Source organism: Protopterus annectens, chromosome 1.part0 (assembly GCF_019279795.1).
Source record: "Protopterus annectens isolate FY-2018-M chromosome 1.part0, PAN1.0, whole genome shotgun sequence".
Classification (NCBI taxonomy): Eukaryota; Metazoa; Chordata; order Ceratodontiformes; family Protopteridae; genus Protopterus; species Protopterus annectens.
Window position 1 is genome coordinate 233,710,671 of NC_056725.1, and position 25,963 is coordinate 233,736,633.

Genomic DNA, 25,963 nt, shown 5'->3' on the forward strand with positions numbered 1-25,963 from the left:
TATATCTGGGATACTTGCAAACTGCTGGAGCATGGTTGTCCCATGCATCTTGGATCCATTGGGCCCCCTTCCTCCTCTTTAGGTCAGCATAGTGATGCCATACCTGCTCACTAGTTTGGGGATGCCAGTGGCACTGGCAAGATCACTTGTCAGATGGTCCCAGATCTCTGCTTTATACTGTGAGCCCTGGTACTGGCCCTGCAGCAGTCTGTCATTATGGTTTGCTACAAGGAGCCCAGCCACGACTCTGGATTCCAAAATGCCCCAGCACTGCACCCAGAAGCTCAAGCCTTCACCATCACCTGCCATAATTCCTACTCAGAGCAAGCTACAAAAGATTCTGGCTGTATTCCTACCTGCAATGTTTAAATAAGGCTATATTCCTGCCCTTTGGTGTCATTGGACCATTTTGAAAATGCTAAACTCAGCTAAGCTGTGTGCAAATGCTAAGCTGAGTTGAACAGTGCTTAAAGGGGTAATTGCTTAACAGTGCATAAATCCAGTTAGCTGGGCTGAATACTGCTTAGCATTCACATTTAAACAATGCCTAAGCGGGCTAAGCATAGCTGGGCACTACTTAGCATTGCTCAAGTTTCATTTAAAAAATATCAGGATAATGACTTAATTAATCATTACTGACATATTAGTAAGTGTATATGATTTACTTTACATGAGGTCCCTCTATGTGCTTTCATTACATTACCATGGGGTATGACTATACTGTATGGGACACATGTGTACCTGGGTGATTTCACATGTTATATGCACGCACACTTACATTCTAGACCGCCTACACTACACTGGTTGACAAATATCAATTACTACATAATTTAAAATTAAAATCATAATTTTAACACTGCTTTCCAATGTAAAAATGAAGTACCAGTACTGTTACTCAAACCATGAATGCCTACATGCAAAGCCAGGACTCTAACCACTACGCTATCTCTGCATTAAGATCTCACCCATATTTTTATTTATCTCCTAAGGCATGTTTAAGCAATTCTGAGCAAAGGGCCATAAGGTGCACACCCGCTCATCTACACTTAAACATACCTTAGAATGGTAAAAAAATAACAGTGATTTAATAAACCCACTTTATTTACATGTATCTGTACTCCTTGTCAGTCAAAGTAAGAGAAATTGTAAAGGGACGCATAGGGACAGATTTTAACTATTGCTCTTACAAACTTAGGAATTGTGACTGTGGTTGTCTAGCAAATCATTGGCAAATCAATTGAGGTTTAGGTCAAAACATAGTGACAGGCATTTGCTTTTCAGACTTCATATCCTTCATGAAATCCATGCTAATGCAAACCTTTTATTCTATCAATTTTCTGAGTTTGTAAGTGCAATATTTAAAAAGTGTTCCTATGTTTGGGCCATTGTCCCTCCATTATTTATGGCTTTGCACAGCTTTCTTGTCTAGGAAGTTGAGAGGTATGTGAGTCAGGCGTCTGGGCATTCTACAGAAACATGTACAGTTGAGGAGTTTGGCCGTATGGCACTTTGACAATGGCAGATATTTACGTTTCAGACTTCATACCCTTCAGGAAATCCATGTGAATGCAAACCTTTTATTCTATCAACTTTCTGAGTTTGTAAGTACAATATTTAAAAAGTGTCACTATTTTTGGGCCATTGTCCCCCCATTATTTATGGCTTTGCACAGCTTTCTTGCCCTCGGAGGTTGAGATGTATGTGAGTCAAGCATCTGGGCATTTTTGCGGAAACATGTACATTTGAGGGGTTTGGCCGTATGGCACTTTGACAATGGCAGACATTTCTGTTTCAGGCTTCATACCCTTCAGGAAATACATATTAATGTAAACCTTTTATTCTATCAACTTTCCAAGTGTGTAAGTGCAATATTTTAAAAGGTATCCATATTTTTGGGCTGTTGTACCCCCATTATTTATAGCTTTGCACAGCTTTCTTGCTCTAGCAGGTTGAGAGGTATGTGAGGCAGGCATCTAGGTATTCTTCAGAAACGTGTACAGTTGAGGGATTTGGCTGTACAGCACTTTAACAATAGCAGACATTTCAGTTTCAGACTTCATATCCTTCAGGATATCCGTGCTAATGCAAATTTTTTATTCTGTCAACTTTCTGAGTTTGTATGTGCAGTATTTAAAAAGTGTCCCTATTTTTAGGCCATTGTCCCCCCATTATTTATGGCTTTGCACAGCTTTCTTGCTCTAGGAGGTTCAAAGGTATGTGAGGCAGGCATCTGGGCATTCTGTGGAAACATGTACAGTTGAGGGGTATGGCCGTATGGCACTTTGACAATGCAGGGGGTGTGTGACAGTACCTTTCACACATCCCCTGCATTGCTTGCTATGTGGAATTCCTGCTTTAAGTCTTCACGGACACTGAAAACACTTGCAAAGTGCTGTATGGCACTTTGACATTGCAGGGAGTGTGTGACAGAAGTTGCCACATGCCCCCTGCATTGATTTTTTGCTCCCCTATCTATTTCAGTGTCTGCAGACACTGTTTTACTGGTTGTATTTGATTTCAGTGTCCGTGGACACTGAAATGCTTTTAAAAAGTGCCGTATGGCACTTTCTGAGTGCAGGGAGTATTTTAGTTTTGCGTGCACTACTTAAACATGCCACTTGCACTCAGTAGTGTTCGCATCCATTTAGGCTTAGCAGCAGTGCACCTTCATGAATATGCAAGGTGTACTGCTATTAAAGTTAAGGATAAACAGACATGGTTTACTCCATGAAGGAATAGCACTATTCCTGCATGGAGTTTATTGAATCCAGAGGCATGTCTCAGTAACTGCACAAATGTCTGCAATCTCCAAGGTGAGGTGTGCTTGGAGGAACTGGAGTTTCTTGTTCCGGCTATTGGCAATGAGCAGTAACACCTTTAGATTATCCGTGGCTGATTTTGCTATGTCAGAAGTTTTGATGGCATGGCATTGCCTAAAAAGGCACAATGGCAGAGGACAACATTTTAGCCAATATTTAAAAGTCTCGATGAGACAAGTGCGGACCATCACTGGCAAAGCAGAGTGGTCTGTTGCCCATATCCTCCCATGCTAACAAATAGCATACCCTCCTAGAGTTACACCAAAAATTAAGCCAATTATTAAACTCAGTTATCTTCTATTCATATTGTAGCTTCACCCTTGGAGAAGGTGAATGCTTTCTGTGTTAGACTCATACTGGCCTGGGACACGTACTCTGAGAGTACCCCCATGTCTCTCTTCATATAGTCCAGGAAGGTACATTTCAGGTAATTTATGCCCATATGGGCTATTACAGAGATTTACTGGTATTTGTGATCCAGTGACCTGGGAGCATGCATGATTTGGTATATCCTGGCCAATAATAGACAAATGACCATGACTGTCTCCTTATTTAGACTGATGAGTGGCCATCTGTGTGGCTCACAATGGAGTCTCCTATGACCAAACTCTTGTATAATAAAATAACTTTCAAAAGTAAAGTGTTTTCATTTATTCTTTTGATGAAGATTGTGGCTGATGTCTTATTTTTCTAGTGAAGGCTATCACTGCAGCATTGATATAGCTCTTATTATCCACTTTTTCAAAGAGAAAGATCATTTAGTCAGTAGGTACCATTATATAATACTGTTTGCATCATTAAAAGAAGCATCAGTAACTGAGGATTTGGTATCAGCTCAGAAGACTATTTGGTGGCACCATACTGTAAATGCAGGTAAAGGGTACTGTCACTGGACATGTATTAGTAGCCCCTCCTGAGAAATATTGGCAGTGAGCATGTGAAATAATATAGTTTGCTTAAGTCTCAGTTATTGCTAATAAATTTATAGTGGAAAGCACTGGACTGAGGTGAGTGAAATCCTGTGGAATCAGTGAGAATAATCAGAGTATAACCATCTTCTTGATTTGACACTGTGCAGTTTATTTGTCTGTGACAGGTGTTGTTATCAGGCAGCAGTGTGCACTTTCTGTAAGTTATTCAGGAAAAGTCACCCCCAGATCTGTGCTGTGTAACCACTTCTACCCATCACAGTGGTGGGAGTGATGTGGATCTCGACTCTGTAACCACTGTCCCCTCATCTCAACCGACATGGTGGAATTTATATGTTACAGTGTATCTATAAATATATTTAAATAAATATTAATGCATTAGAGAAGGCACCATGGGAATAAAGCTTTAAGTAGAGTGCTTCGAAATGGTATACTTCTGCTATAAGCAATATTACACCGAAAGTCTATTGCTAGAATTGAGTAAGTAAACCATTAAAAAGGAGAGGCATAGTACTACAAAATAGAGGTCAAGGTGCTTCATAGTCTGCCTGTCACACCTCCACAAACACATGTTGTCATTAATGTTTAACTGTTTAAAAATGTACTCGAAAATTCCACCAGCAGTATCAACTCTTAACTGGATTTTTCTGGATGAAGAATGATAGCCAAGAACACCTGCAGTTGTAGTGACTTGGAATACAGTTTTAGTCTCTGGAGTAGGTTTTCCATAAGGATTTACCTGAATGATCCTGATAGGTTAAAAGCCTGAGTGCAAGATGGCCATAGCTCAAGCTGTGAATGAGGCATAAAGAATGTGGAAGTACTGTTAGCAAATTATGCATAACCAGATTATTTGGGTATATTATACATAACCAAATTATTTTACCCAGTGCCCCATTATCTGTTCTATGTTCTTCAAAAGAATCTTCTGTCAGTTTGAGTGATAACATTCATTATTTTTTGTTGTCTTTTAAAGCACAGATATTCTTCATATCAATCACTGCTGCGGTAGCTATAGCTATATTGGTTATATCCTGCCAAGGATATAACAGCCCACCAGCTGCCAAAGCTTCAGAGCACTCTCCATGCACCCAAACTGTCAAACAGCTTGAGTGGAGCTGACTAAAAGACAAGTCTGGGCACAAAACCCTTTAGTGCTTCCCTGACCCCAAAGACTATGCTCCTTTGATGCTTGCAAGGATCAGTGGTCAGCTTGGCCTTTCCTTAGCTGGGCATATACATTCCGTTTTGGGGAAAAAAATACTTAAATTTTCTTATTTTTTATAAAATTTTATTACTTTCCTCTTCGGGAAAGTTATTTTAAAGCTAGGAGTGCTGTGTTTTAATGGATTGTCTCATGACTGCAACATAGTTTTAAAGGGAGCACTCATTATTTCTGTTTAGAAGTAGTGTTAACTAACTGAAAAAAAAAAATCTGTGGAAAAATTCTGTTTATTTTTGCATTGCGGGGCTGCCATAATGTTTGATAATACTTTTTACTGTTTTTCCTGTCAAAAAACTAACTTTTCTGGATGGGTAGTTTTACAGGCATTGTTGCTTGTTTTCCTCAGGATAGAAACATCATTTTCAGCATGACCTTGAAACAGATTGTCAGTCCCTTGGTCAGTCCTTCCAGCCACAAAAAGAAAAAGTTAAGCAAGCAGCATTTACCACCACAGCAGGCTAACAATTTGCCTCAGCTCCAGGTGGATGATTCTGCTATGGGTATTTGTTCTACCTCAGACCACTCAACTTTTACCCCAAATCCTTCTGGTGCAGCACCTATAGCCACTATGGACCAGGGGTTAGCCATGTCCTCTGTAGCTGTTAGGATCCACAGCAGATGCCATTAGTAACATGGTTGTCTCTATTTCACTGCTAAAAATAGAAAAACAGCATATATGTACTACTCCTCAAATTCCTTTATATAGGAGTAGTTTACTTAGACTGACTGTGGGATTGATTCAGGCTATTGATCCTTCTTGTAGAATAGTTCCTGGTAAAGGAAAGAGGATGCCTCCTTTCCTGAAGAGATTCAAGATTCTGAATCTGAACAGGAAGATGCAGGGACAGATTCTGATTCAGACTCAGAGGAGAGCTCACTTTCTTTTTCTCCATGCAGGGTTTCTCTGAGATTATTGCTAGAATGTCCCAGTGTTTTCAGTGAGGTCCCTCAGAAAAAAAATATGAGTTGATACAGAAGGATTTTCCAGAACCTACACCCATTTCTCCTGTCCTGTCTGCTCTAGAAGATGTATGTCTTACTGCCTGCAATTTTCCTGATAGTCAGCCAGATGTCCCTAAAAAGGCAGATAAGATGTATACATTTCATCAGTATTTACATTTTTGTACACTATTTCAAACTTGACCCAGAAGCTATAGCCTTAGTTGACTCCTCTGCTGCTAAGCACTTAGTTAATTCCAATCCTACTCTTTCTAATAAGGATGGGAAATTGCTGAAATGTGTGGGGAAAAAGTGTATACTTCTACAACTTTGAATTTCAGAATATTAGATCGTCATGCTTATATGTTAAAGTTTATTCTGACATATTGTTAAAGTGTGAAGAATGTTATTTATAGTTTTATCTTGTAAAGAAAAATCTGATTTAAATAAATTTTTATTCTGTTGCACAGGTCACTACTCATTGTTTGCAGTGTGTATATAATTCTTTTAAATACTTCCAGGGCTATGACCACTGCTACTATTTTAAGGAGGTTTGCTTGACTGCATTCTCAGAACCTCCTAGATGATATAAAAAATGAGATTTTAAATTCTCCCTTGGAGTGAGGTTCAGTGTTAGCCTCTCTGTTGCAGAGGTGATCAAAAATGTGATGAAAGGGGCCAACTGCTCCAGGAAATCTCTAAGAGTTTTCAGCTCTCCTTTTCAAAATTGTCTAAAGGATTTTCTTTCTACTCATACAATTTTGGTAAAAAACAGAATAAATAGTCTTAACAGAATTCAAGTAAACAGATGTTAAAAAAAAGAGGCAAGGAAGTTCCCAAAATGTCTTAAACGTCCCAAAACCAAGGACATTCCAACAAATGTGAATAACTATTCCAGAGACATTGTGACCCCCTCCATCCCTGGATATTTTTCTCTTCCAGAAAGTCTGACTCTCCATGTTTTTTTCTTTTTGGCAACAAATTGTTTCAAGACAAATGGGTACTGAAAATCATTCATCAGGGTTACAGATGTCACTACGAGGAAACTCCTCCTTTCCAAGGCTTTATAGGTTCATAGTTTGGTACTAGTCTATCAGTCCTAGAACCTATACAAGCCTAGCCATAACAATTCCCTGGCTATTTCTTCTCACACTATTTACTTCCCTGGCTCCCTGTCTAGCAGGGTGACTGACGTGATCCCTGGGGTGAATTTCCTTTCTCCCATCCAGTCGTTAAGGTTCCTTTTGAAGAGGTCCAAAGAGGCATTCTGCTTGAAATGTATGGGCAGTCTATTCCAGAATCTGGGGAGTCTATGGGTCAGGAACCTATCTCTCCAGCATTTTTCGTTTATTGTGATGACAAGGTTCAGATCCCTGGAGCATGTGGCTCTGATGGATTGGGATTTCTTTAAGTGTAGCATGTCCAACAGCTCTGGGTTTGACATGGCCTTGTATGTTAAGCAGAGATCGCTTCTGAGTAGACGATATGCGACAGAGTATAGTTGGAGCTTTTTAATGTGGTCAGCATACGGCATCTGCTTTAGGCATGTGATTCTTTTAGTGAGGTATTTATGCGGCCTTTCCAGTTGTTGCAGATGTCTTGAGAGGTACATGCCAAATGGGGCATTGTATTCTATAATGGCTCTAATGAGGGATGAGTACAGTGGGACAATGACCTCCTTTTTTCTGGATGAAAAACCCTTAGTGATGAGGTGTGCCACATAGAAGGATTTCCTGACTGTTGTGGTGATGTAGTTATTGAAGGTGAGACCACTGTCCACCTGTGTCCCTAAGTCTCTTATCACACTTTCAGTGTTTAGTGTACTGCCACCAATGTGATAATTCATGGTACATGTTTTTTTCCCAAAGGGGATAACTATACATTTCTTGGCATTGAGCTTGAGCCCATGACTCTGGCACCAGGCATCTGTTTCTGTAAGGCCCTTTTGTAGAGTATCCACATCATTTGGGGATTCAGTAATGTCTCCCAGTTTGCAGTCATCTGCAAACTTTGTTAGCCAGAGTCCCTTTGTGTTGGCCTGTACTTCAGAGAAGTAGATGCCAAACATGAACAGTCCCAGGACTGAACCCTGAGGTACTCCACTTGTCACTTATCTGGGGGTGGATTTGGAGTCAGCTACTTTTACAGTGTGGGTTCTGTCAGTAAGCCAGTTGGTAACCCATTGAGTGACATAGGGATTAATGCACAGCTTAGTAAGTTTATCTATGATTCCAGAGTGGGGGATGGTGTCAAAGGCCTTGTTGAGGTCCAGATAGGCTGTGTGGACAGACTTACCCTGATCCATGCCTCTGGAGACTGATTTGAAGAAATTAGTCAGGTTCAGGAGACAAGATCGGCCCTTCACGAACCCAAACTGGGTGGGGTCCAGTGTTTGAAGGTTGCCATTTTCCTTGTTTATAAGGTCCATGATAATATGTTCCATGGCCTTGCAGATCAGGCTCATCAGAGTGATGGGGCAGTAGTTCCCGGGATCCAAGGAGGATCCCTCCTTGTGGAGTAGGATAACTGCAGCTGTGCGCCACTCAGTGGACATGAAGCCTGAGGTGAGACTATGATTAAACATGACACTTAGGTGAGATGGGCCATTTAGAGGGTGAGAAGGGAGTGAAGTTGGCACTGACTCGATCTGACAGGATATTAGGAATATCCTTGGGATCAGCATATTTAATGCCATTCTGTTGTAGCTCAGAGCAGATCTGAGCATTGCCATTTAGTTTCTTGACATAGTTATAGAATACCTTGTGGTTGTCTTTGGAATCTTTGGCAATTTTATTATCGTAACTAGCTTTGGAGGATTTTATGAGGGTCTTAGCTTCTTACTGAGGCTGGTAAGGGAGTTTTTTGCATCCTGGGATTTTCCTCTTTTCTGGAACAGTTTCTTCCTTTTGTTGTAAAGTTTGTTTATGGCAGGGAACCACCAGATTGGCTTCCTTTTTTGGAGGAGAGCATCATGGTTCTACTTGGGATGGCATGATTCATACATGAGTGGATGTGCTTGTACAGTGCCTTAGTGTAGGACTCAGTAGTCAAACTTTCAGTTCCCGTCTGCATTGGTGTCATGAAGTTTATCACTTCTGACTTGAGCAGCATGAAGTAGGCTTTAGAGAAGTTGTTTATGGAGGTTTCCTTACAGGGGCTGGGGTTGGGATGTGGATGTTAAGGGTGATTAGCTTATGGTCTGACCTGTCCAATGAGGGGGTGACCATAGGTGTGGAGCATTGATTTCCCATATTGGTAATGACCATGTCTAGGATACTGGAGCCCCTGGTGGGACTATGGATTAGTTGTTGGTACACGAGTAGTTTCCCAGTTAATGGCAGAGTAGTTGAAATCACCTAGTATTGGGGTGTTTGGTGGTATTCTAATATTTTCCAGTATGTTTAGAAAGGTATAGTGAGAATCTTGGGGCATGGTGGGGGATCTGTAGCAAGCTACAATTTGGATTGCAGTCTTACCTAGTGTTAGTAGCAGGTGGAGAATTTCAGATGCATTGTGTTGGGCAACTAGCCTGGTGGTGTGAATATACTTGGTGAATATGGACACTCCTCCATCTTTAGTGTTTTGATCCTGGTTTGGTGGCCAAAAAGTGTGGTAAGAGTTGTAGCCTGGTATTGCAGTGGTGCTCTCTGGAGCCTTGAACCAGGTCTCAATTACTGCACACATATCGATGTTCTCCATTTTTAGGAGTGCCTCGAGAGTGCATTTTGAGGTTTAGACTTCTAGCATTGAGTAGCATTACCTTCAGATTTTGCATGCTTGTACCTGTTATGGTGGTGGTTTTGTCCTTTGAACTTTGCCTAAAAAAGGCAATATAGGGGTGGTAAGAGCATGAGCAAGTAACCTGAATCCCAGAGGCGACAGGTGCAGACCATCTCTGGCAAAGCATCATGGTCTGTCGATCATGTCATCCCAGGCAGACAGATACTGGATCCCTCCTTATTCCGCATTCTACAGATCAGACTCTTTTGTTTCCAACTGTTCTTCATCACATGCTTTCACAAGGAGAGATAGAACCAGTTCTTCTTCCCCAGATGTGGAAGGAGTTTTATTCAATGGTGTTCCTAGTCCCAAAGAAGAAAATGCTTTCAGACCAGTTCTGCATCTTTCTTTCTTTCCTAAACCTATTTTTGATCATGTCTAAATTCAAAATTATGTCATTTCACAACCTGTTACCTCTATTTACCTCTTTCAAGACTTAAAGCATGCTTATCATCATACACTTATTCATCCAGACTTCAGGCTTTTTTTAAAGTTTTGTGTGTCTGGATTACTGCATTATCAGTTCTCTGTCTTACCGTTGGACAATTCATTGCAACAAATGTATTCACAAAGTGTCTGGCTTCAGTTATACTTCATTGTGGGGTGGGCTACAGGGTATCCACCTTTTTCCATATTTAGACAACTTGCTTAGCTTTACAGACTCTTTTCCAAAATATCAGGAATCTCCCTCTTGGATGAGGGTTCTCTTGCAAAAGATGGGATTACAATGCAGCATTCAGAAGTTTTTCTTAACTCCCTCAAACAGGATTGTGTTCCTGGGAAGTAGATTAGATGGCTCAGTTCAAAGAGCTTTTTATTCACAGTAAAAAAAATTATCTTTATATAGATCTGTTTTTAAGGTTTTCCACCCAGACTTTGGTCACTGCGAGGGAATATCTCAGCATTTTGGATCTCATGGCATCCATGTTTCTCATGATATCTCTAGCAAGACTCCACATGAGAAAGCTACAGTGGTATCTGAAATCTCTTTGGGTCCAACATTAACACCCTTTATCTTTTTGGATCCCAATAGTGGGATTTGTCAGAAGAGAAATCGCTTAGTGGAGATAACATATATCCTTATATGCAGGTCTCCCCTTCTCCCTCTCTGCTCCAAAGCAGTCAGTCACCACACACACATTAGACTTTGCTTGGGGAGCAGTTTCAGGAGTGATGAAAATGCAGGGTTCTCCAAGGAAAGATATAAGCACATAAATAACAAGGAGATGCTTGCCCTGATCAAGGCACTCAATTCCTTGAATCATCTTTGATCACTGGGTGGTTCAAGTGGTTACAGACAATACCACAGTGATGTAGTACATCAAAAAGCAAGGGGGGAGCAGGTCATATCCTCCTTGTAGACAAGCCATGTTAGGTTGCGATATAGCTTCACAGCACAGTTTCACTCTACAAGCATCCTACATTCAGTCAGAGCAAAATTGTGTGGCAGACAAGCTGTGCAAGACCAGAGCAGCCCTTCACAAATAAAAAACTAGATCCAGTGGACCTCCAAGATTGGATCCATCTGTGGAGAGTTCCTCAAGTAGACCTCTTTGCCTCCTCTCTGAACAATCAACTGGCAAAATTATTTTCCAGGACTCCATACAAGAAAGCCTGGAAGACAGATGCCTTTTCTTTTCTTTGGACAGGAATGCTTTTCCACCCTTTCCACTAACATCCAGTGTACTTATGAAGATTCAGAAGGATCTCCACAAGATTATTGCAGTGACTCTCTCTTGGTCCAGGCAACTGTGGTTGTCCCTTCTTTTGGAAATGGCCATTGGTAATTACAACAAGCTTCCTCACAGAATGGATCTACTCATGCAAGAACAGGGGTATTTGATACATCCCAACATCAATCATCTTCAATTGACTGCCTGGCTAATATGGTCTTAGTTCCTTTTAATCAGCTATTTTGGAGGACGTGCAGCAGGTACTAATGGAGGCAAAAAGTCTGCTACTAGAAAATCATATATTAGCAAATAGAAAAGGTTTTCTAGTTTCTGCCAACAACATAGTCAGCACCCATTCAGGGCTAGTTGTTCCCTGGTTTTACAATATTTCTGTAAGTTACTATCCTGTGCCCTTTCTTATTCCTCTGTCAAGGTTCAGTTATCAGAAATTTCAGCATGTCTGTCTATGGATCCTGCTCTTTCATGGCAGTCACATATCGAAATGTTTATGAAAGGGGTTTTGCATAAGAGGCTCCCAAGCAGACTTGTGGCCCTTCCTTGAGATTTTAATTTTGTGTTAGAGAAACTCACACTTGCTCTGTTTGAACCTGCTAATCTGGTTGATGTGAGGATATTAACATTGAAAACAGTTTTACTGTTTACTCTGACCTTTGCAGAAGGGTATCTGAGTTGTGAGCTCTTATGATGAGTCACCTCTGCCTCATTTTCCACAAGGACAGGGTTTCTTTTAAATCTATTCCTTCTTTTATGCCTAATGTGTTATCCGAGTTTACTTTAAGCCAAACTATCAATCTCTGGGTTTTCTTTCCTGAATCTGAAAATGAGGGAGAAAAAATACTCTACACCTTGGCTATCCACAGACAACTGAAGTACTGTCTTCACAGAATTAAATCTTCCTTACCTTTGTATCGATTATTCAGGTCAGAACTTCAGTCTTTAATGGGTTGCCAGTGATTTGCTAGACAATATACAACTGTATGAGGCATCGATTACAAATACATGGTAGACATGTGGTCAGTCTGCAAAACTCTACACACACAACTATATGTGTGTGTGTGTGTGTGTGTGTGTGTGTGTGTATCTATATTTTATATATATATATATATATATATATATATATATATATATATATATATATATATGTATGTATGTATATATATATATATATATATATATATATATATATATATATATATATATATATATATATATATATATATATATATATATATATACATATGAATGTAAATATATATATATATATATATATATAAATGTAAATGTAAATATATATATGTATATATACATACACACACATATATATATATATATATATATATATATATACACACATAAACATTACATAAGCTTTACTAGAAAGGCTCACCCACACTCTGCTACACGTTGCTATGAGGGAAAGGTTAGCTTGCTTTTTATTTGTTGTATTACTTTATTGCCTTTTTCTATTTTGAATACTGTGATTTGTTTTATTTTCCTTGTGTTTTACTTGTATTTTGATTTTAACTACATATTAAAACTTGAAAAGAGACCACAGCTCTGTCTCTTGTGAGTTAGGCAGAAATTAGTACAGGTCAATAGAACAGGTCAGTTAAGGTTAATTGTCTGTGAACTGAGGGGTGGAGCTAGGAACTAAACCTTCTATTTACGGGGTAAAATAAAACACTTCAGAGCTTTACTCGGAAAGGCTCACCTAGACTCTGCTACACTTTGCTGTGAGGGAAAGGTTAATTTGCTTTTTATTTGTTGTATTACTTTATTGCCTTTTTCTATTTTTAATACTGTGATTTGTTTTATTTACCTTGTGTTTTACTTGTATTCTGCTTTTAACTGTATATTAAAACTTGAAAAGAGACCACAGCTCTGTCTCTTTTGAGTCAGGCAGAAAATTGTTCCCCACCCTCCCACTCGGTTATTATAGTGTTCTGAAACACCACTGTCTTTCTAGTTGCCTTCCACCTATGTTAATTTGACCATATATCTCATTTCCTTACTGTTTTTACTGGCTTGTGTGAGTAAGCACAACATTACCATTTTGTGAAATCACTCCCCTTCAGCTATTTAAACGTATTGGCCACCTTACTGTATTCCATAGTACCGGACTACAAAAGTGACTACCCCCTTTCAATCTATCTTGGTGTTTTAAAATAGTGACTCTCCACTACAACTTAACTTTTTAGACAGGTAAAACTTAAGTTACCTACTTTCATATCTAACTCCTCTAGTGCACACTGCAGTGTTTAGGATAAACCATTTTTTTTCATCTTAGCTTTAAGCATCCCTGTGACTAGCACTTTCTTTAAAACCTGCTGGAAAGCACTGGGAAGTCTTAAACTGATACAAGCACTCAACTCTCCTTGTTAATAAGGAGAAATTAATCGTAAGCACTAAACAGCCTATAATTGCAAAGTACCTTGCTAAGGTAAGGGAAAACAGCTCTTATACGTTACAAAAAAAAAACCGCACCAAACCAGGCATGCCCAAGGGTCAGCTTCCAGTGATTTTTCCTGTCCACCTGGTGAATCTGGGCATACTGGGGCAATGCAGCAATTGCCTCATGTACACAGACAACCCTCTTCTCCTACCATCCAACACTACAACCTGCAAGAGATGCATTTACATAACTAAACTGGAAGCAAAGCTCTCTCCACCCCAAGATTGTGCTAGACAGTCAAGAGGAGAAGGTTAACACCCGCACTACACCTCAAGCAACACATAGCCCTTCTAAACCCACACCACCAACACCCACACATAGCAACACTAAACCCACATATGTGGAGGCCCTTAACTTTAACCTGCCCAAGCAACAAGGACCTCCAAAGCTGAAATGCAAACAAACACCAATCACAACCAAAATGTCACATAGCTCACAACACCAGTGTGTCACCCAACAACAGCCCCTAAGGCAAGACAACGTACCCAGAACTTTAATCATAGGTGACTCTAGAGTCAGGCACACTGATGTCCCACTCACCAGGCTGAACAAGGAGAAAATTACACTCCACTGCCTGCCAGGTGCCAGGATCCACCACATAACACATGCACTCAAGTCACTCCACGACAAGTACAAATATGACTCTGTCATTGTCCATGTTGGAGTGAATGACTTGAGACGTACCTCCCTGGAATAAATGAAAAGAGACATGGAAGAGCTCCTGGATCATGTGGCCCAGGCAGGTATGAGGCTAGCCTTGAGTAGCATCCTGCCTTAGCCCAGAATGATACCACAGTATAAGGACAAAATGATTGACTTCAACAATTGGGTAAGCTTCTGGTGTCATTCAAAGGGGATCCAGTATCTGTCTGCCTGGGATGACATGATTGACAGACCACGATGCTTTGCCAGAGATGGTCTGCAGCTGTCATCCCTGGGATTCCGGTTACTGGCTAAGGCTCTTGCCGCCCCTATAGTGCCCTTTTTAGGCAAAGTTCAAAGGACAAAACCGCCATTGTAACAGGGACAAGCATGCAAAATCTTAAGGTAATGTTACTCAATGCTAGAAGTCTAAACCTCAAAATGCACTCTCTCTAGGCACTCCTAAACATGGAGAACATTGATATGTGTGCAGTAACTGAGACCTGGTTCAAGGCTCCAGACAGCAGCCCTGCAATACCAGGCTACAACTCTTACCACACTTTTTGGCCACCAAACCAAGACCGAAACACTAAAGGTGAAGCAGTGTCCATATTCACCAAGGATATTCACAACACCAGGCTAGTTGCTCAACACAATGCATCTGAAAATTTCCAGGTGCAACTAACACTAGGTAAGACGGCAATCCAAATTGTAGCTTGCTACAGATCCTCAACCATGCCCTAGGATTCTCACTGCATTTTTCTAAACATACTGGAAAATATTAAGATGCAACCAAACACCCTAATACTCAGTGATTTCAACTACTCTGCCATTAACTGGGAAAACTACTCATGTACCAACACCTTTGCCCAACGGTTCTTGGAATTCATAAATTCCAATGCCCTGGATCAAGTAATCCTTTGTCCCGCCAGGGGCTCCAATATCCCAGACCTGGTCATTACCAACATGGGAAATCGATGCTCCACACCTATGGTCACTCCCTCATTGGTCAGGTCTGACCATAAGCTAATCACCCTTGACATCCACATCCCAACCCCACCCACCAGTAAGGAAACTTCTGTAAAAAACTTCTCCAAAGCCAACTTCATGCTACTCAAGTCAGAAGTGAAAAACTTCATGACACCCATTCAGATGGGAACTGAAAGTTCGACTGTCAAATCCTACAATAAGGTACTGTACGAGCACATCCACTCGTGCATGAATCATGCCATCCGCAATAGAACCAAGATGCTCTCCTCCAAAAAAAGGATGCCAATCTGGTGGTCCCTTGCCATAAACAAACTTTACAACAAAAGGAAAAATCTGGTACAGAAAAGAGGAAAATCCCAGTATGCAAAAAACTCCTTTACCAGCCTCAGTAAGAAGCTGAGATCCCTCATAAAATCCCCCAAAGCTTGTTACAAAAATAAAATTGCCAAAGATTCCAAAGACAACCACAAGGCATTCTATAGCTATGCCAAGAATCTAAATGGCAATGCTCAGATCTGCTCTGAGCTAAAACAGAATGGCATTAAACATACTGATCCCAAGGATATTGCCAATATCCTGGCAGATCAATTCAGTGCAAATTTCACCCCCTAAAAGGCCCATCTCAATACCAAAAGATTGCTAAATTCCGGTAATAACAGCCACACAGGTAAAAAACTTACTTTCCAATGCTAGGAATACAGCATCCATGGGACCAGATGACATCCCAGGCTGTGTACTACATGAACTACAAAATGGACTGGCACCTCACTTAAGTGTCATGTTTAATCATAGCTTCACATCAGGCTTTGTGCCCACTGAGTGGTGCACAGCTACATTTGTCCCACTCCACAAGGGGTGATCCATCTTGGATCCCAGGAACAATCGCCCCATCAGTCTGATGAGCCTGATCTGCAAGGCCATGGAATGTATTATCATGGAACTTATAAACAAAGACATTGGCAACCTTCAAACACTGGACTCAATGCAGTTTGGGTTCTTGAAGGGCCAATCTTGTCTCCTGAACCTGATTGACTTCTTTGAATCAGTGTCCAAAGCCATGGACAAGGGTAAGGTGGTCCACACAGCCTATCTGGAACTTGCCAAGGTCTTTGACACCATCCCCCACTCTAGAATCTAAGATAAACTTACTAAGCTGGGCATTAATCCCTACATCACTCGATGGGTTGCCAACTGGCTTACTGACAGAATCCACATTGTAAAAGTAGTCGACTCCAAATCCAGCTCCAGACAAGTGACAAGTGGAGTACTTCAGGGTTCAGTCCTGGGACCACTATTGCTTGACATCTACTTCTCTGACATACAGGTCAACACTAAGGGACTCTGGCTAACAAAGTTTGCAGATGACTGCAAACTGGGAGCCATTATTGAATTCCCAAATGATGTGAATACTCTACAAAAGGGCCTAACAGAAACAGATGTGTGGTGCCAGAGCCATGGGCTCAAGCTCAATGCCAAGAAATGTATATTTATCCCCTTTGGAAAAAAACATGTACCCATGAATTACCACATAGGTGGCAGTACACTAAACATCCAAAGTGTGATAAGAGACTTAGGGACACAGGTGGACAGTGGTCTCACCTTCGATAACCACATCACCACAACAGTCAGGAAATCCTTCTATGTGGCACACCTCATTACTAAGGGCTTTTTATCCAGAAAAAAGGAGGTCATTGTCCCACTGTACTCATCCATCATTAGACTCATTATAGAATACAACGCCCCATTCTGTATGTACCTCTCAAGACATTTGCAACAACTGGAAAGACCGCAGAAATACCTCACTAAAAGAATCACAGGCCTAAAGCAGATACCCTATGTTGATCGTCTAAAAAAACTCCACATGTACTCTGTCACATATCATCTACTCAGAGGCGCTCTCTGCTTAACATACAAGTCCATGTCAAACCTAGAGCTGTTGGACATGCTACACTTAAAAAAATCCCAATCCCTCAGAGACACATGCTCCAGGGAACTAAACCTTGTCATCACAATGAAAAAAACATGCTGGAGGGATAGGTTCCTAACCCAGAGACTCCCCAGACTCTGGAATAGACTGCCCATACATGTCAAGCAGAGCGTCTCTTTGGCCCTTTCAAAAGGAACTTTGATGATTGGATAGGAGATAGGAAATTCACCCTGGGGATCACGTCAGTTACCCTGCTAGACAGGGGTCCAGGGAAGTAAATACTCTGGGAAGAAATAGCTAGGGAATTCTTATGGCTAGGCTTGTATAGGCCCTAGGGCTGATAGCCTAGTACCAACCTATTAATCTTTGAACCTATATACATATACATGAATATATATATATATATATATATATATATATATATATATATATATATATATATATATATGTGTGTGTGTTTGTGTAAATGTATATATATATATATATATATATATATATATATATATATATATATATATCTTCATTTGTATTTACATACACATATATACATATATAAGAATACTATGGATATATATTTTTCCCTTATATTAAATGACTGTAGTGCATGATATGTTTGTAAAAACATTGCAAATTCTTCTAGCTCAGATTGTATAGTGGTACGTTGCTATGATTGTAGTGTACAGGTCCTTAAAGCTTGGTAGCAATGCCTTTTTTTCACTCATGTTAAATGACCATAATGCATGATGTGTTGTAAAAGCATTACAAATCCTTACAGCTCAGATGGTGTAGTGGGACATTGCTGTGATCGCAGTGCACAGCATCCCAGGTTCGACACTTGGCAGGGCTGTGGATTTTGCTGCTGGGTAGAACAAGTGTTGATGGAGACAGAGTGGTTAAAGCACTTTTAAGCAGCTGTAAACAGGTTTGCATGGTTTTGCATGGAACTAAGCGATGCTAACAGACGTTTAATTCCTCTTAGCTTCACTTAGCACCGCTTACTCCCATTTACATCTGCGCTAATTTTAATTAAAGTAAAGAAAAAAGCCTGATAGGAAAGTGGTGAAATGGGGGCAAGCAGGGGGTAAAACATTAGGAAAACCAGCTAGGGATGTACAGGATGGGTGTAGGAAAGGACCATAGCTCTACATTTCTTTTGCAGCAACAGCTGTGAATAATTTGTAAAATTTGGAATTTGCAGCCTCACACCTCACAGGGAGGGGTGTTGGCAACATACATTTGTAGAATAAAGTGCAGGTAGATTGAGTAATTTCACTGTAAATGGGGGCAAAATGTAGAGATATGTATGGGGCAATGATTTCTTTGTGGGACAGATGCCTCTTTTTTTCTAGATGAGAGTGGGATGTTGGAGAAGGGTTGTAGGTATGTTTGGAGAGGTAGGTTTGGTCGGATAGGTAGCATTTGCAGACAGACAAGACACACAAGACAGCAGACAGGGGTGGTATATAACACATGAGGTGGGTAAACACCTTGGATTGGTAGGGTGATTGGGAGTCAGAGGCCCATGAGCTCCCAAATGGATACAGTGGGACAGAGGTCCCCACCCATGGGCAGTCACCACTGCATGCTCATGGCCCTGCAGGTGGCTGTGCTGGGGGCTGGACAGGAGGGGGCAGCCTACCCTTGAGGTGCACCAGGCGACCCTCCAGCTGGCATGCCTGCCCACCCAACTCAGAGTAGATGATACTGCACACCATACCCTGGAACATTCTGTGGGTGATGGGCTCTTCTTCGTGCCCACGCCTGGGGGGATGGGCACCATCCCCTGGGGTGATTCAGTCCAAAGGTGTTGCAGGACCAGTGGAGGAGGATGTTCTGGGTTGGGTCCCAGATGTGCTGGGGCATGGTGCCATGGCCAGATGGGGCGTGACAGGCAGATCCATCAGGATCTGCCTTCCCAAATGTGCTATGGTGTCGTGGTTTTCCCAGATATATTGGTTAGTCATGAGCAACACATTTAAAAATTATTTATGACAGCATGAGTGGGTGTTCAAATTAACCCAGACCAAGAGATTCGAAACAGTTGCATAGCAAACAGAATACATGCATAAATGGAACAACAATAAGCATTTTAACATCCTGCAATTTACATTGATGGCAACAGGCCACCAATAATGGTATTTGAGCTAGGTATGTTAATATGCAACTAATGAAATATATGAACAATAATTGAACACATGTCCCAGCAATAGGTTTTGAGAACAACATACCCATAGTATTTGAATAATAATTACTGATGCAGATGATAGGTGGGGGAGAGAAAAAAGTCCATTAACAACCGTTGTTGTTGCTTGTCTTTTCGGCTTTTCCCAGTTAGGGGTCGCCACAGCGGAACTCCGGTCCACTAATGATTGGCAGAAGGTTTTTATTGTGCCAAGTTGCCAGCCTGACGCCCAACCTTTAGTGAAGGCACACCCATTTGTGCATGTCTTTTGGAGGCCACACGACCACAGGGAGGACATGCAGACTCCACACAGAAGGCACTCCAGCCGAGAATCGAACAGGAGAACCTCTTGCTGTGAGACAACAATGCTACTGCTGTACCACCGTGGCATCAGCTTCTATTTTTCACAACAGTACTGCTCAATACTCTGCAGGTCTGCCCTCACTTTACATCTACCTATGGCCCATAGCTTCTGTGGTGCATACATATCTGTTAGGCTTTCAACCTGTAATGGTATGGGGCAGACTAGGAGAACTATGGCTACTTTACTAGAGGGGCTTGTACATGTCAGGGTTACATTCTTGACAAAGAAGGGGTACCCTGCAATGATTTTGTGTGAGCCTACTACTAGCATAGTTCACCTGGATTCCTATCTGTGTCCAAGGTGACTGGAAGCAGTGACCACTAGCCGTGACAGTGTGACACTTGAGAGACATGTATCTGGAAGAGGGCACAGTGTATGTACCTGTCCTGCTGACATTTGCAGGCATGTTGTTGGCAGTGGGACAGTTGTATATGGTGTATTGTTATACCCTTCAAACAGCTACTACAAACATTTCATTACCTGTAAGACCTGTGGAGAAAATATCTGTTACCACTATCTGACTGTTTCTACAAATATTCAAAATTTCTTGAGTGTATATATGCACATATCTCAGTACCATTCCCTGGATCAAACTGTGTCTGAGTGTGCTAAAATGAATTACAAGGCTGTTTCTCAGCATACTGAGTGACTGGGGAATTGTTGTTTGTTGTTGGACTGTTTTCTGCCTAATACTCTGTGGGTTAGACTGTCTAACCTTATAATCCTGAGATTCATGCATGACAGATAGGTACTGAACTGTGTAGTAATCCTTTGAAATTATATGATCTGGAAGGCAAAGATTAACACAAGGCACTACAGCAGGGGCCACACTATAATACATTTGACATTAGTATTCAGGGTTATGATCTTAGTGCATAACATATGTCATATTACATGTATATCTTGATTTACAGCTCTAAAATCTACTCTTTTGCATGCAAGCTGATTCTCAGAACAACCTCTATTCATTCATGCTATCAAAGCCATGTTTTCTGTGCAGAACCTGTTCACACTCTATTTCTACAACAACATACCAGAATAAACACAACAGTTGGTGGTTTAGGTTTTATTGTACCTCTATGACACAGTGCTCTACTACTGCATATGCTGTAGATGACTATTAGTCTGGCAAACTTTTCTTTAAATGTTAGACACAGAACACAGTAAACAATTTATTCCTTCTTATTTATTTCACTGCAAGGTAGATCTGTACTCAACAGCCTGTCAGTGTAGCCTTGTCAGTCTGCCTGCATGGGCCTCAGCATTCTTAGCCCTCTCCACTGCAGCTGTAGGGAGAGAAGACATACATTATGCATACCTGTCTATCACATACTCAGACTAGAATTTGGTACAGCTATATCTGGGATACTTACAAACTGCTGGAACATGGTTGTCCTGAGTGTCTTGGGTCCATTGGGCCAACACGGCCCCCTTCCTCCACTTTAGGTCAGCATAGTGATGCTGTACCTGCTCACCAGTTTGGGGATGCCAGTGGCACTAGTGAAATCACATGCCAGATGGTCCCAGGCCTCCTGTTTTATACTGTGAGCCCTGGTACTGGCTCTGCAATGGTCTGCATCATGGTTTGCTACAAGGAGCCCAGCCATGACTCTGGACTCCAAAATGCTCCAGTGCTGCGCCTGAAAGCGCAAGCCCTCACCAACACCTGACAAAGTTCCTACTTAGAGAAAGCTACAACAGATTCTGGCTGTATTCTCACCTGTGCCATTTAAACATGGCTATATTCCTGCCCTTTGCCATCATTGAACCATTTTGAAAATGCTGAGCTCAGCTAAGTGGTATGCAAACCCGCTAAGCTGATTTGAGCAGTGCTTAAAGGGTTAATTGCTGAGCACTGCTTGACAGTGCACAAATCTGCTTAGTTGAGCTGACTGCTGCTTAGCATTTACATCTAAGCAATGCTTAAACCAGGCATAGCTGAGCACTGCTAACCATTTCTCATTTTTCATTTTTTGGGAATATCAGAATAATGACTTAATTAATAATTATTGACATATTAGTAAGTGTATATGATTTACTTTACATGACGTCCCTCTATGTGTTTTCATTACATTACCATGGGGTGTGATTATACTGTATGGGACACTTGTTTATATATGGGTGACTTCACATGTTATATGCACTCACACTTCCATTGCAGACAAGCTACACTACCTTACATACTTTAAAATAAAAATAATAATGTTAACACTGCTTTACTATGTAAAAATAAAGTGCCTGCTTTGGTATTCAAACCGTGAATGCCTGCATGCAAAGCGGGTACTCTAACAACTACACTATCTCAGTGTTAGGACCTTTGCTGTATATTTTTATTTATCTCCTATGACATGTTTAAGCAATGCTGAGCAGAGGGCCATAACATGCACACCCACTTAGCTATGCTTAAACATACCTGAGAATGCAAAAAAATAAATTAACTAAACCACTTTATTTACATGTATCAGTACTCCTTATCAGTCACAGTAAGGGAACTTGTAAGGGGACACATAGGAACAGATTTTAATTATTACTCTTACAAACTTGGAAAGTGCAACTGTGGTTTTCTAGAAAATCATTGGCAAATCACTCAGGGTTTAAGTCAGAACATAATGACAGACATTTGGGTTTTAGACTTCATACCCTTCAGGAAATCTGTGCTAATGCAAACCTTTTATTCTATCAACTGTCCAAGTCTGTAAGTACAATATTTGAAAAGGTTCCCTATTTTTGGGCCTTTGTTCACCCATTATTAATGGTTTTGTACAGCTTTCTTGCTCTAGGAGGTTGAGAGCTATGTGAGGCAGACATCTGGGCATTCTGCAGAAACCTGTACAGCTGAGGGGTATGGCTGCACAGCACTTTGACAATGGCAGACATTTGGATTTCAGACTTCATACCTTTCAGGAAATCCATGCTAATGCAAACCTTTTATTCTATCAACTTTCCAAGTTTGTAAGTGCAATATTTAAAAAGTGACCTTATTTTTGGGTGTTTGTTGCCCATTATTTATGGCTTTGTGCAGCTTTCTTGCTCTATGAGGTTAAGAGGTATGTGACGCAGGCATCTGGGAATTCTGCAGAAACCTGTACAGTTGAGGGGTATGGCCATATGGCACTTTGACAATACAGGGGGTGTGTGACAGTAGCTGTCACACACCCCCTGCATTGCTTCCTATTGGGATGGGTGCTTTCATTGTACATGGACACTAAAAGCACATGAAAAGTGCCATATGTCACTTTGACAATGCAGGGGGTGTGTGACAGAACCTGTCACGCACCTCCTGAATTGATTTCTTGCTCCCCTATCTATTTCAGTGTCCGTGGACAATGTTTACTAATTTTATTTGATTTCAGTGTCCGTGGACACTGAAATGCTTTTAAAAGTGCCGTGTGGCACTTTCTGAGTGCAGGGGGCATGTTAGATGTGTGTGCACTACTTAAACATGCTCCCTGCACTCAGTAGTGTTCATGTCCATTTAGTCTTAACAGCAGCGTGCCTTCATGAATATGCAGGGTACGCTGCTGTTAAAGCTAAAGGTAGACAGACACAGTTTACTCCATGCAGGAATAGCATTATTCCTGCACGGAGTTTATTGAATCACGGGGTTTCTGTCTAGTTTAAAGTACTTACACACACATGGTTTCTCTCTAGTTTAAATTTTACATACACATACACATACACACACTTACCTTTTCTCTTACATAATGGCTTAGTTTAAATGCTGCATGCAAGTGTAAAATGTGTTTGCTTCCATGTTGGCACTCATTCAGTGCACACATGGTTCTCCTTAAAGGAGAAGATGCCACCACCACAGTACAAGAGTTAGTTTTTTTTTTTTTTTTTTTTATATATATTTTCTTAAAATGAATGTTTAAGCCTTATGTGGATCTGGCTCTGTGGGCCAGTCAGGGACAGCCAATGGGCTGGATGTGGACTGGGTGCCATACAATGCCCAGGTTTGTATTATCAGCTGATTTTCAGATCTCTGAATTGAACAACTTGCAGATACATGGGGCCATGCTAGTGTTTTTCCTATCAATCCTTGCAATGCAGTTGCATAGGCACTTACAAACATGCATACATATAGACACACACATACACACACACACACACACACACACACACACACACACACACACACACACACACACACATACACACACACAAAAACACAGACTTTTAGACAGCTAAAATTATGCCTATACACACACCTTCAAAAACACATACACAACTTTGATGTACTAACTTCCCATTGGGCTAACAGCCCCACTCCATCCACGAGAATGAATGGATCTACAGTGTCAAAAGACTTTATACACATTTTTTCTTTATGCTTTGCATCCAGAAATGGTCTTGTAAAATGCATGTGGATAATTAGCATAGCACTACAGACACTTGAGTCTCTAGTGCTTCAAAATCAGTGTCTCCACGACAGGGACTTGATTGCCTTGTAGCTTGTGTGGGCTGCTGCTTGAGCTTGAACTCGAATATTTTTGTTTGGGCAAGCAGCCGTGGGGAGGGAGCAAGGAAGGGGGGGTTTGGCTTAAGAAGTCGGAGGAGGATTTTAGGCTTAGAGAGGAGAAATGGGGGGTTTGTCTTAGTGAGCAATCAGGGAATTTAGGTTTAGAGTGCTCAGAGCACGGGCGGCTCATCCTATTGGACTGCCGGACTGCAGCCCTTCCACCTAAAAAAAAACAAAAAAAAAATCTGTAAAACAAAAAAAAAATTCACAAGTCCCAATCCTCTGTGCATGCACGGACAACTCAGACTGCCTTTATCAGCAGTCCAGATATGGAGAAAGAGGTACCCAGCAATCATTGCTGTGAGATACCAGGAATCTATGCGGTGATGACCACACAGAACAGAGGAGCTCCGGACCTGCTTCAGCCGCAGTCAGAACCAATGAGGAGGACTGAGCTGCTCTCGCGGGACTGTCAGTGCGCAGGCTTCGTGGACAAAGGCTTCAGGTAGGTGTTCATTCTGTCGCTGGGCTGCTAGGTGAAGGCTTTATATCGCTGGCGTTTGGGCTTTTATACTGCAGAACAAGTGTGTGTGTGTGTGTGTGTGTGTGTGTGTGTGTGTGTGTGTGTGTGTGTGTGTGTGTGTGTGTGTGTGTGTTTGTGTGTGTGTGTGTGTAAAATGCCCCAGTTACTATATACTGGTGGATAGAGAGAACAAATGGTGGTGGGTAGAGATACTCAGGCTTGAACCCTGTACCCAGGTGTTAAGGACCTGAATTCCCTACCCACCACCATTTGTAAAAAAAATTGCAGATTTTTGCTTGAACCCTGTACCCAGGTGTTAAGGACCTGAATTCCCTACCCACCACCATTTGTAAAAGAAATTGCAGATTTTTGCCTCATATTTGATCTGATCTGTTCCTCATAATATCTGTGGTTTCTAGATGCTGAAATGTTTGATATTTGATGGTGCAGTGGTAGTATTGTTGCCTCACAGCTGCAGGCTCTCAGGTTTGATTCTTGGCTGGGGTGCCTTCTGTGTGGGGTCTACATCTTCTCCCTGTGTTTGTGTGGGTTTGCTTTTGTGTCCTCCCATGTTACAAAGACATGTCTGCATTATTTCTTCCTGGGCCTCTGCTGAAATTGTTTTTTTTTTGTTCCAAGTCAGATTGTCCTGATTAACAAATGTTAAATAAAATTGATAGGCATTTGAATTTCAGACTTTAGGTTTCTGAATGTTTAATTCCTTGCATATCTGATGGTGCAGTGATAGCACTCTTGCCTCACAGCTATAGGTTTTCTGGTTTGATTCTTGGCTGGGGTGCCTTCTGTGTGGAGTCTGCATCTCATCCCTGTGGTTGTGTGGATTTGCTCTGGTGTCCTGCCGTTTTACAAAAACATGTGTCTGCAGTATTTCTCCCTGGGCCTCTGCTGAAAATTGTTTTTGTTCCGTCAGAAGTAAAATTGACAGGCATTTGAATTTCAGACTTCATCACAACCTTTTATTCTAGCAATTTTCTAAGTTTATAAGATGAATATTTGAAATTTGTCCTTATTTTT